The sequence below is a fragment of the Condylura cristata genome, unplaced genomic scaffold, assembly GCF_000260355.1.
Source record: "Condylura cristata isolate star-nosed mole 26May11 unplaced genomic scaffold, ConCri1.0 scaffold00018, whole genome shotgun sequence".
Classification (NCBI taxonomy): Eukaryota; Metazoa; Chordata; class Mammalia; order Eulipotyphla; family Talpidae; genus Condylura; species Condylura cristata.
The window spans coordinates 37,165,774-37,177,515 of NW_004567119.1; positions in this window are offsets into that span (position 1 = coordinate 37,165,774).

Here is an 11,742-nt window from a genome sequence, read left to right on the forward strand (position 1 = left end):
AAACCCCCCCCAAGAAAAACACACTAAAATTGAAAAGTCAGATAACACTGACTATTGAGAAAAATTTGGAAAATCAAGTACACCCATTTATTACTGATAGAAATGGACATTGGTACACTACTTAAAATAACAATTTAACAGAATTTACTAAATCTAAACACACATTTGTATTATAGGTAAAGTTTATCAGATACTATAAAATCTGTACATTCTCTTCTTGTCTGAGTTCAAAATGATGATAACTATGCAGCTGTCCTCATCACTGTTGCTTTACAACACCTGTATTCCATTCACCTCTTCTAAGATATCTTTGATTCTTTCAGTGTTGTCATCTCCTTTGAGAGATCTTCACACTATTTAAAGCATCTTTAGGAGTTTGCATTGGGTTTTGACAGCTACTAAAATTTTGGTGACAATAATTTTTTAAAGTTTCTATTTGAAGTTTGTGATTTGGACTGTAGCTGTCTCCCATTTTCACTGAAAATAAGGCAGTCTCCATTTTTAAAAATTTGATTGTTACAGAAGAAAATGGATTGAATTACAAAGGAAAGAATGCATAATTCACTAAAATTTTATAAAACATGAATCAGTAACATATTTACTAATTGCTTACATGTTAATGTCTGTATTTATTGTGAAATTTTACACTTCTGCATGGATCTACATGAGATCACTTCTACATGGTCTCATGTGGTGGGTGTGATCCTGCAGGATATAAAATTTGGAACATGAACATTGATTGTTAGTCCATGCCAATAATTTGAAAGTTAGTATAAAAACAGTAGTGAAATTGGTGGAGAAACAAAATGTAAAGCAGTTACACTAAACTTTTCTAGGAAAAGCTCTAGTTTTGAACAAAACTGGTAATTATTCATAGCATTACTGAGGTGATAACCACATGTGACATGAATGTCAGCATTTTTTTATAGTACAAGTGTCAGAAATTCAGTTCAAATCATCTTAAGTAAGAAGATAACTTTTTGAAACTTGTGATAGGGTATTCTAGAGATGCTACATACTTTTATTTATTTTTAAAGATTTATTTATTTATACATACAGAACCAGGGTAAAGGCCAGAGGTACAGGGGTGGTGAGAGGATTCACCAGAGACAGAGTGGGGAACAGAACAGGCAGATCAATGAAGTACACTGCTGAAGGGAGCAGCAGGCAGGTCAGGAGAGGTCTGTAGCGCCATGTGGATCACCTTCAGGGCGGGGAATCGAACTCGCACTGAGGCAGCTAGCTTGCAGTGCTAAGTCCTAACCCATTGCTCCACCAGGGAGAGCCCACTGAATACTTTTAAATGTCAAGACAAAATCCAGACATTTCTCTGCACTAATTTCTATACTATTTGACCCACTTTCGACTGTATAACCATGTATGTATGCAGGAATGGGTTGTTAGGATTCCATGACCCTACCCCATGAAAGAAATAAGAGTTTAATATACAAAAACAGGATGTTGGTAGACCAAAAGTTTAGTGCCATACAATTAACTGGGAAGCACTGTCTCTATGTCCTGGTTGCAGTATGGTCTCTGAAAAGGCTTTATATTTCAACAGTAAGTATGTGCAGAATCTCTGAAGTCTATACTGTCAATATTTTGCTTTGAGAAGAATTAGAGGAGACAACAAACAATACAACTGTACTGTTTCAGTCATCTTAATTCTTCAGTTGTAGTTAGGCAAGCCAAAGACTAAGAATATTTACTCCGTGACTCTGGTAGCTCCAAGGTTTGTGAGAATCCTAAGTTTGAATGTGATCTTTTGTTGCAGTTGGAAGTGAGTGAATTCATTCCTAGGGCTTCACAGGAAGCCCTTGAAACCACACAGAAAGCTATAGAAAACAAGATAATTAAATGTTGAGGACATAAGTTCTTTGTGGCATTATTTCATTATCGTAACTCTAGCTAAAGCCTCTATTACTCTGAATTTGTCCACACGTCCTTTATTTTTTTATGACATTGAAGGTCAGGTATTTTGGTACTGATAATCAATAACATCTTAAATGAAGCATAAGAGGTTTTGCCTTAACCTTTGTGAATAATGCCAAAATCTCTTTTTTTGAAAACTAACAAATACTAACCTGGATATGTGACTTTAATGTCAGTGATTTTTTTTTAATATTTAGTTTTTCTTATTTTCATTAACTTATATATCTATTTACATTACTGCTTATTTTTATTTTTTTATTTTTTTAAAGATTTATTTATTTGCTCATACAGAACTGGGGTACAAGCCAGAGATGCGGTGGGTGAGAGGATTCACCAAAAACAGAGCGGGGAGCACAACAGGCAGATCGACTAAGTACACTGCTAAGAGGAGCAGTGGGCGGGCCAGGAGAGGTCTGCCATGCCATGTGGACTTCTTCCGGGGCAGGCGGGGATCGAACTCATGCAGAAGTGGTTTAAGCCTCTCAGTGCAGTGCTTTAACCAGCTGTGCCACCAGGGAGGGCCAATGTCAGTGATTTTTGATGTCCCTCTTCCTATACTTCCTCTTGCTCTACTTCCTAGAATCTTGCCCCTGTATCAAGTATCCATAGTTAACTTTTTCACTCAACTGTTAACTTGGTTCTTTCAGAGTACAATCCAGCTTCCACATTATCTCTAACACATCTCTGAATTACTATTGGTTTTGATTTTAGCACTTGCATTTCATTGCCTGTATGATTCACTCCTACTCAATAGTTCTCACATGACAGTAGTATAAATGACTTAGGTTCTAGTTTGCACTAATTAAATAGCACTGTACTTGACCTAGGAACTTAGAATCAGCCTTTCATTTGATTGATTAGGGAGCAGATCCTTAGCAAGAATTTTTAGCAGTGAAGAAACATGGAAAAGAAGAATAATTGGTGGGGGCAATTTTAAAAAACAAAGCTATTTATTATATTTATAATCTTGATCCATGTTCTAGTATAAGTAAACTATGAATAAGATTGCCTGAGTAAAACAGAAAGAAATCATGGTCTTCGAGAATTTGGTAGTTAACTCCTAGGAAAAGAAGGAAATCTATTCCTGTTTCAGGAAATTAGTTGAAAACCCACGTTTGATTGTCAGAACATTAACATCCAATAGCATTCAATTTTTCTGTAGCATGCTTTTGAGCTTGTTGAATTTCCTGAGGCTTAAGTCCAAGTATGCTTTTAGGCTTGTAGGTGAAAAAAAGGAAATAGAAGTGCAAAGGAAAAATTACAGTTGTTTATTATTTATGCTACCAAATCTGGTGCATGCCTTGTTAAAAATGTGAGTATTAATATATTAAATATCAAAGATTACATTTCTGCATACTAATCAGTACTTCAAAATATTTGTATTGATAGCTGAGTAGGAGGTAGTGAACTTTTAATTATTGATTTGGCTATGACATTTCCAGATTGCTTTTTGCCATAGCCTTATTTTCTGCAACTGTAAAGTTTGTGTGGACCCAGTGTAAAAATTGCATTACTCATTTAGCTCTGTAGCACATGTTCAGCTTGTTGTATCTGAACTCAATATGGTGCATATTTTTTTCCTCATTTGTATGTGAATATAATTCAAGATGCTTGCTTTAATTTTAAATGCCTAGATGATCTGGTTTTAACTAAAAAAATATTTAAGTTATTTTTCTGATCATCCATATTTATTATTTTTATGGGAGTCAGAATTTTTTTATTTGTACATTTATGTGGTTCAGTTGGTCTGAGGGTACATACTTTAGTTTATATCTTAAAAGGTAATCAAATCTGTTGAAAAATATAATGAGTTCATTAGTTGCTAAACAGTGAAGATGAATTTATATTAAGAAAAAGACTTCTAAAATTGTGGATGCCTACATTTTGAAAAACACATGTAATAATAATAGCACGTTATGTGCTTAGCATCATTCTAAAATATTTAACTATATTAATGCATTTTATCTTTACAAAATAAGTACTCTTATTATTCCATTTTTGTAGATGTGGTAACCAATGCACAGTGAGTAAATTTTTCAAGGTTAGATAGCAAATACATGCCATGGTCAGGATTAATACCAAGCAGTCCAGATTCAAAACCTGTACATTTGTTCATCAAAAATTGAGTCGTTGGGAAGGTTGAGATGGGGAACAAAGGACCATGTAAATGGTTACTGCAGTAGTTTTAGGCCAAACTTGACTCATTTCAGGAAGTCAGAAGCTAAGTGACAGAACTATAGTAAGGAATTAGAATTTATTATGATTGTGTGTGTGTGTGTGCATGTGTGTTAGTTACAGATAGGGTAAAACCCATACTCCTCAACCACAGAGTGATGTGGGAGTGAAAGGTAACATTTATATTCAAAATAAGACATATACTGGTTCACTACTTGCAAGCAGTAATCCAATATTGGATGACTTAAAGAATGTAAAACCACCTTTTAGACCTCAACTTCTTCAAAGTTATGACCTATGCTTATGACCTATGGTTTTGTTTTCCTGAAAATAGAATGTTGAACTGACTAAATAATTGCTCTTTATGGCCATGCCTGTTGCTTTTTCTCTTATCTCCAGTATTTAAGTTTGAGTATTCAATAATTTGTCATTACTTGACAGTATTGGTATTTGTTTTTCTCTACTTCATTCCTATTTTTAGCATAAGAATCACAATGTCAGTAAATACTGATTTTTCAAAAAAAATCTGAACATTAAAACTGTACAAATAGAGATGATAATGAACATAGAATTGCCTTTGAACACCTTGGTGATAGACTACCTGAAAAAAAAAAATCCTAATTGAGTAAATAAAGGTAGTAGAATATTTGCATTATAACTTTAAAAATATGAGTGTCAGAACTTATTTAATCATTAACACCAGTAATTTCAGCATCTCTAACACTCTCAATGAAAAACTGAGATTTTTCTAGTTGCCCTGATTCACTGTTATGTGCTATTTCACACTATCATATTATTGTAGAGAACACTACTCCTAGCTTGTGGCTTAGGGACATTGCATAAAAATCAGGAAAATTGGACTTCCATATCATTTGTACTTAAATGGCTATTGAATGTCTCACTTTAGCTTTCTTCACCTCTAATTAATTGCCTTCATAATGAGAATATTTGATCTATTAATATAAAATATTGTCAAATTACTATACATTTTAAAATTAATGAATCTGGAGTATTATTAATATTGGAATGGGCAAATTATAAATGTACATTAGAAGTTGTTGCTATATTATCGAAATAATACAAAAATCATCTAGTTTTCTTCCTCATAAATTAAATTCTAAACTGAAAAATCATTCTAAATTAACAGTATTTCATGCTTTACCATTTTCATTGCTTAGCCTTTATACTTTTTCTTGCAAGCATTATTCTTTGTTCAAATCAAATTCCATGACACCTCAACATAAACCTCTGACAAGTCACTCTTAAAATTTTGAGTTAAGTATGAAACACACACATATGCAAGTTTAATCTGTTTAAATGTACAACAAAACTTCTCCAGATTGAACCTAAACAGTCCAGGCAATTATTTTAAAAGTATATTTTCCTTTCTTTACACTTTCTTCCTTGCCTTTCTTTTTCCCCCCATCACTCAGCAAATTCTCTGAGACTATACTATCTAACAGGTACTGTTTTACATACTGACAAGCTGGAAATAAACCTGTTCTTAGGGAGCTTACATCGTAGTAGGGAGTGAGGGGGAGAAGTCAAAAATAAAAAGTGATGGCGATTTTTAAATGATAGTTTAAATTGATGATATGGCCCTCCCTGGTGGCGCAGCAGGTTAAAGCACAGCACTGAAAAGCTAAAGCCGCTTCCACATGAGTTCGATTCCCACCTGCACCGGAGGTGACCGCATGGCGTGGCAGACCTCTCCTGACCCGCCCGCTGCTTCCCTCAGCAGTGTACTTCGTCGATCTGCCTGTTCTGCTCCCCACTGTGTCTCTGGTGAAGCCTCTCACCGCCCCTGAGCCCCTGGCCTGTACCCCAGTTCCGTATGCACAAATAAATCTTTTTTAAAAAAATGATGATATACAAGCTATATAATAGAGAGTGACTAAGAGGGTTTTTTGTGTTGGGTGATTATGAAGTTTCTGATGAAGTGATAATGAAGTTAGGAAGCAGAATTGGAAAAAAAGAGAGGAAGAAGACTTCAGGAAAAACAAACATGATGAGAAGCCTCTCAGGAGCAAATGAAGGTCAGTGAGGCAGGAGTGAAGCTATTACTTGAGGAATGGCAAAGCTACGACCTAATCCAGTCACACATGCAGCTTCATTAGAAATTTCTTGGCCTCCTTAATTGACAGCTATGTAGGGAAAGGCAAAATTAGAAGTTATTACTGTGTTAACAGATTTGGGCATGGCAGAGGTAGGGCTTCCTCTCTAGTCTAGCAATGGAGATGTGAGATAATCCAAGATAAAAACAGGTTTCTGGACCTGCTGGAGATCTCCCTCTCCAGAGTGGGTGGGGTTGAGGGGAGAGGGAACTCTATATGTAAATCGATGAATAATAATAGATGTGATTTCTGGATTATTGTAGGAGATACGCTTCAAAATTTTAAATTCACATCTGGCCCTCGATGATTCCACCCTTGGTTTTAGATTTCTCCCTCCAAAATTTCCATTGAAGAGAAAAGGGAAGCAAACAATGGAAATGATGTGTGTTAATCATTAACAATGATGCCAAAGAAGAGGTATCCTTGTAGAAGAAGCTATGAGAACAGGGAAGGAAACAAGTTAAAGGGACTATTTCTTTTCTTTTTAAAATTGAAGTAACATTGGCTTACAATACTTTTGTTATTTTGTAATTATAGGATTCACTCCCCCTTCCTTAAGTATCACCACTATTGTATACCTGCCACCAAATCATCCATAAGTCCCCTACCACAGTCCACTGTGCCTTCTTCCCTCTGCGTTCTCACTCGTTTCCACCCCCTCCTTCTATGGATGCTTCTCAGCTGTATAGTCACTTTTCAAAGTTAGGTTTTAAGTTTGTCTTTACCCGACTGTTAGTTTGGCTTCTCTATAGTCCATATATAAGTTACACTATCCAGTATTTATTTTTCTTCTTCTCACTTATTTTACTTAGCATTATCTCTATAAAATATAATAAAACATTACTTGTCGGCCCTCCCTGGTGGCGCAGCGGGTTAAAGCACTGCACTGAGAAGCTGAAGCCACTTTCGCATGAGTTCGATTCCGGCCTGCCCCGGAGGTGACCACATGGCGAGGCAGACCTCTCCTGACCCGCCCGCTGCTCCCCTCAGCAGTGTACTTTGATGATCTGCCTGTTCTGCTCCCCACTCTGTCTCTGGTGAAGCCTCTCACTGCCCCTGAGCCTCTGGCCTGTACCCCAGTTCTGTATGTACAAATAAATAAATCTTTAAAAAAAAAAAAAACATTACTTGTCTACTGACAGGTTTCTACTAAATACATATTTAGTTCAAATTTTAGTAGTTCAAATTTTAGAATTACAAACAGAAGAAACACACTAGTATTAGAAAAATTATGTTAATCATGGAACATCTTCATATAATCTCAAAGACCTTCCTCTATACTATTTACCTGTGCCTTTCAGGTGAAATTTATGAATTAAGTATGATATTCTGCTTTTTCACTTTCTCTTTTCTGCTTCTCCTTTTTGTTGCCTTTGATATAAAAATGATTCTGCCCATAACTGGATATGTTTAGCATATAGGATAGGTTTTGTTATCAATTTTTTCCTGTAGATAGAATCTGTTTAAATCAGATCTTTAAATCTGCTTAGGTTTTGCTTAAAGCAAAGGTCACAGGAAAAAATTATCAAGAAAATAGAGAAATACTGTTGCATTCTCTCTGGCTTTGCTCTTTCTGATCCATCCCTTCTCCCTAAGTACCTTCCTGGGTTTGATCTTTAACCGTCTCATCTCTCACAGTACTAACATTTATATAATCTCACTTTTAACAGCCACATCTATATTGATGTTTCCCAATATTATAAATCAGCTTAGGAATTTGCTCCTGATTTTCAGACCAAAAGCCTTGACTTCTCTATTTGACCTTGGGCAGATGTCTCAAAGTGAAATCATTTTCTCACTCAAACTTATATTTGAGTGAGAAACTTATATAATCCCACATTCCTCCATCTACTTACCTCAGAGCCCAAAAAGGATCACTGAATCAAAAAGCAGAAGATAACTATACTTGTTAATGCTTCTGTTTCTACCTTTTTCTTTTACTCACTTCTTCATTCTTCCACGAATGTCAGTTCCTCCAGAAAGCGTTCCCTGATTTTCCAAATCCAAAATTACATGTCTTTAAGTCCTTCTATGAAACACTATTAACTACTACTTTGATCACATACTAGTTTAACTACTGGATGATGTTATTCCTTCGCATTAAGAAGATGAAATTCATTTCATGGTAATCACTGAGTAAATATTCATGAAAAAAAATTATATAAAATCTATACCTTTCAATGTACTTTATTTTGCTATATGAATGGAATCAGATTATCCTATATTTTTCTGCCTGCACAGATGAAGCATCTATGAAGTTTACAGTCTAACATATATTTTTTCCCTTTTAAACACTTTCTCAAATAGTTTTTACAGAGCCAATGTAGAAATAATCATTAACAACTGGAACATTTTGTCAAAAGTTTTATAGGCAATATACAAATGGTTTTCACTTTAGAGTTAAGATAAATCCATTATAGTCTGTGACTGCAAGTATCTTCATTATTCACGAGCTATTTATCATCTGTTTTTGTCAATAAAGTCACTTTTCACTCATAGGAAGGGGTATTTTCTTTTTATATTTAAATATTGTACTAATCCTGGTACTAGAAATCAGAAATTTAAAAATTAAATTCTATTGAAAAAAGGATAGAGATTGGAAGATACTTTCCAATGTGCTTTCTAGAAAGAAGATATTCTTAAATTAGGGTGTCAGTTTTCTTTCTAATATTAATTCCTGACACTGTACTTGATCAACATAATACTCTTCAGTTAATTTTTGATAAGCACTCTCTTGGTAGCATGAAACCAAACTAGTCATTTACTATAACAGACACTGCGTGCTGATTAGGGAGCTTCAGCAATAAGTAGGTTATACATTGTAATGTACAGACCAAGTTTAAAATTGTTTCAAAAAAAATCAAATGTGTTAGAGTAGAATGAAAGCTTCCACAGAGAGAGAGAAAAAAGTGTCTATGATGCAGCAGATTAAAAGAACACAATGAAAAAAGGAGAGCAAGAGAAAAAGAATGAAAAAGGAAAATATATTTTAACAGCAGGCAAGGATATGACATGACATTAAAAAAAAAAAGAATAAAAGTATAGAGAGATAGGTGGGAAAACAAAGTCAAAATTAATGACAAAAAATAAAAAGTCTGCCAACAGATTTAAAACAAAGTATAAACCTGAGCAAATGCCTTTCAGTGTGCTTTTCCAGGAGGTGCCAATAATAAGATTATTACTTCAGAATAGCAAATATTGCTGTATTTTAAGAATGTCATGATAGAATCCCTTATATTCCATTACTTTAAAACTTTTTCTTAAATTTTGAAATGTTTTTCACTTTGACAACAATGCTAAGGCACACAGAAAAGCAACATATCATGAATCAGTGTCTCCAGTTGGTTGGCTTGGCTTATTAGGGCACCATTTGTATACTTCACAGCTACTAGCTGGGAAGACTTTTACTTATTTCTTTTTATATGTCTTCTCCCTCTTTAAAAGTCTACTAAGACCATCACACAGGTGAAAAGTAAGGCATATATATATATTTTTAAAGATTTTATTTATTTATTCGTACAGAACTGGGCTACAGGCCAGAGATGCGGAGGGTGAGAGGATTCACCAGAGACAGAGCGGGGAGCAGAACAGGCAGATCGACGAAGTACACTGCTGAGGGGAGCAGCAGGCGGGTCAGGAGAGGTCTGCCACGCCATGTGGTCGCCTCGGGGCAGGCGGGGATCGAACTCATGCGGAAGTGGCTTTAGTTTCTTAGTGTAGTGCTTTAACCTGCTGCGCCACCAGGGAGGGCCGGCATATTGTTTTTAAGCAAAATGCTGTTGCTTTGCTTTCTAAACTCCAGCATCTCAGGAACACTTAATAGCTCTATTTTTCTTTTAGTGCCTTGTTTCTGAATCTGTTCCTGTTAATGAAAATATTCTAGATTTATGCAAATAAAGAAAGACAAGGTATAGCAACGTAAGTAAACTTATTAATCTGAAACATTGAAAGAGTAGCCTAATAGTAGATAGTTTCAAAATACGAACCAGATAGTCTCCTTTTTTAGCCTTTTGCAAACTGACAATGTGGAATATAACTTTCTTATTTGCCGAATGATTACAAAGTTCATGCAAAAGAACTATAGACAAATACATAAGTACAGAGCTAAAACATGTGAAAATCATTGATTTCCTGGGATTTAAAATTTTTAATGCTTTGACGAATACTTGTTGAGATTTTCTTATTTTAAAGTCTCTGTTTTAGATAAACTGCAGGGAGGGGAATAGATGTGAGAAAAATCACATCAAACAGCATGTCAGAATCTAGTAAAATCCTACAAGCAAAATACAAGAGGTAATACAAGAGGATGGACTCAGGGAATCTAATAGAGAATCCATCATTTGTGATGGATCTGGAATGGAAGAGTGTATAGGACTTTGAAACCAGAGACAAGATTTGACTATTTTATTTCCATTGAATTTTGCATATTTAGGAACTCATCCTACTTTATCTGATATTACCATGTTTCTTTTTTAATTTTCTGTATAAAACCTCCATTACATGACCCTACTGGGAATCATATCATATTAATCACTATTTCCTAAGTAAACGAAATATTAAAAAAAAATTACTTTACCTCTATTCCTACTATTCTCTCTGCCTGCTTCTCCCTTAAGTAGGTTACAAAGGCATAATAGAAGGCGAAGTTTGTTTTCAATGTTTTCCTTGATCTCTCCAGGAGTGTGTTATCTATTGCCCCAGTATTTCCACATCTCTTTGTGTGTTGTTTAATTATTTGTCTCATATTGTATCCCTTCAATTATAAGCATATGCCTTCAAGCAAACAGATTCCTAAAGCGTAGGCCATGATATGGTCTTTTCTGAATCCTCAAGCTCAGTATCTCTCGGTTGACTGAGTATTTGTCTGCAAGCACTCTTGATGGAATCAGGTCTTGGTGGAAGGTTGGTAAGCTCAAAGCTTCTGGTTCACAGAAGCAGTGGCTGGTAATGAAAAAACCAACTCTGGATTCGGATTCCCCCTCTTCTCTGCCCCTCAGGAAGCACCCCGAAGGCTAAATTTAGCTATGCAGCCTGAAAACCCACAAAGCTGCTAGCAGCTACGGCAGACAAGGATGAGGCTAGACCTCGCTTTTAAATACGCTTTCCTAACCTCATCTAAAGGCTTGTCCTCACCGCTCTTAAGTGAACCTCTTTCTATTCCAGGATGGGAAAACACCTCCCTTTTTTTTCAGATTGTGAGCAAGGAAGGTGAAAAAAAATGGGACTTTCCTAGGTTGGGAGTGGGGATTCCCTCTCCTGGACACGTATTTCCCAACCCGCCCACCTCAGCTGAAGGCGATCAAAGCTAAGGAGCTGGGGGATGCACTCGGGAACACCACGGCCACCCCGCGGCTCCCGACTCCCGTAGAAGGGTCTGGAGCCTGGGAAGCCGCCCGGGAAGCTGGCCCCAGGGTGGTCCGCGGGCACTTCTGGGCCGCCACAGTGTGATGCTAAAGAGGGGGCGTCGCGCTGGCTCGACCAGGCGCGGCGGCGGCGCGAGAGAGCGGCGGCGGCGGCGCCA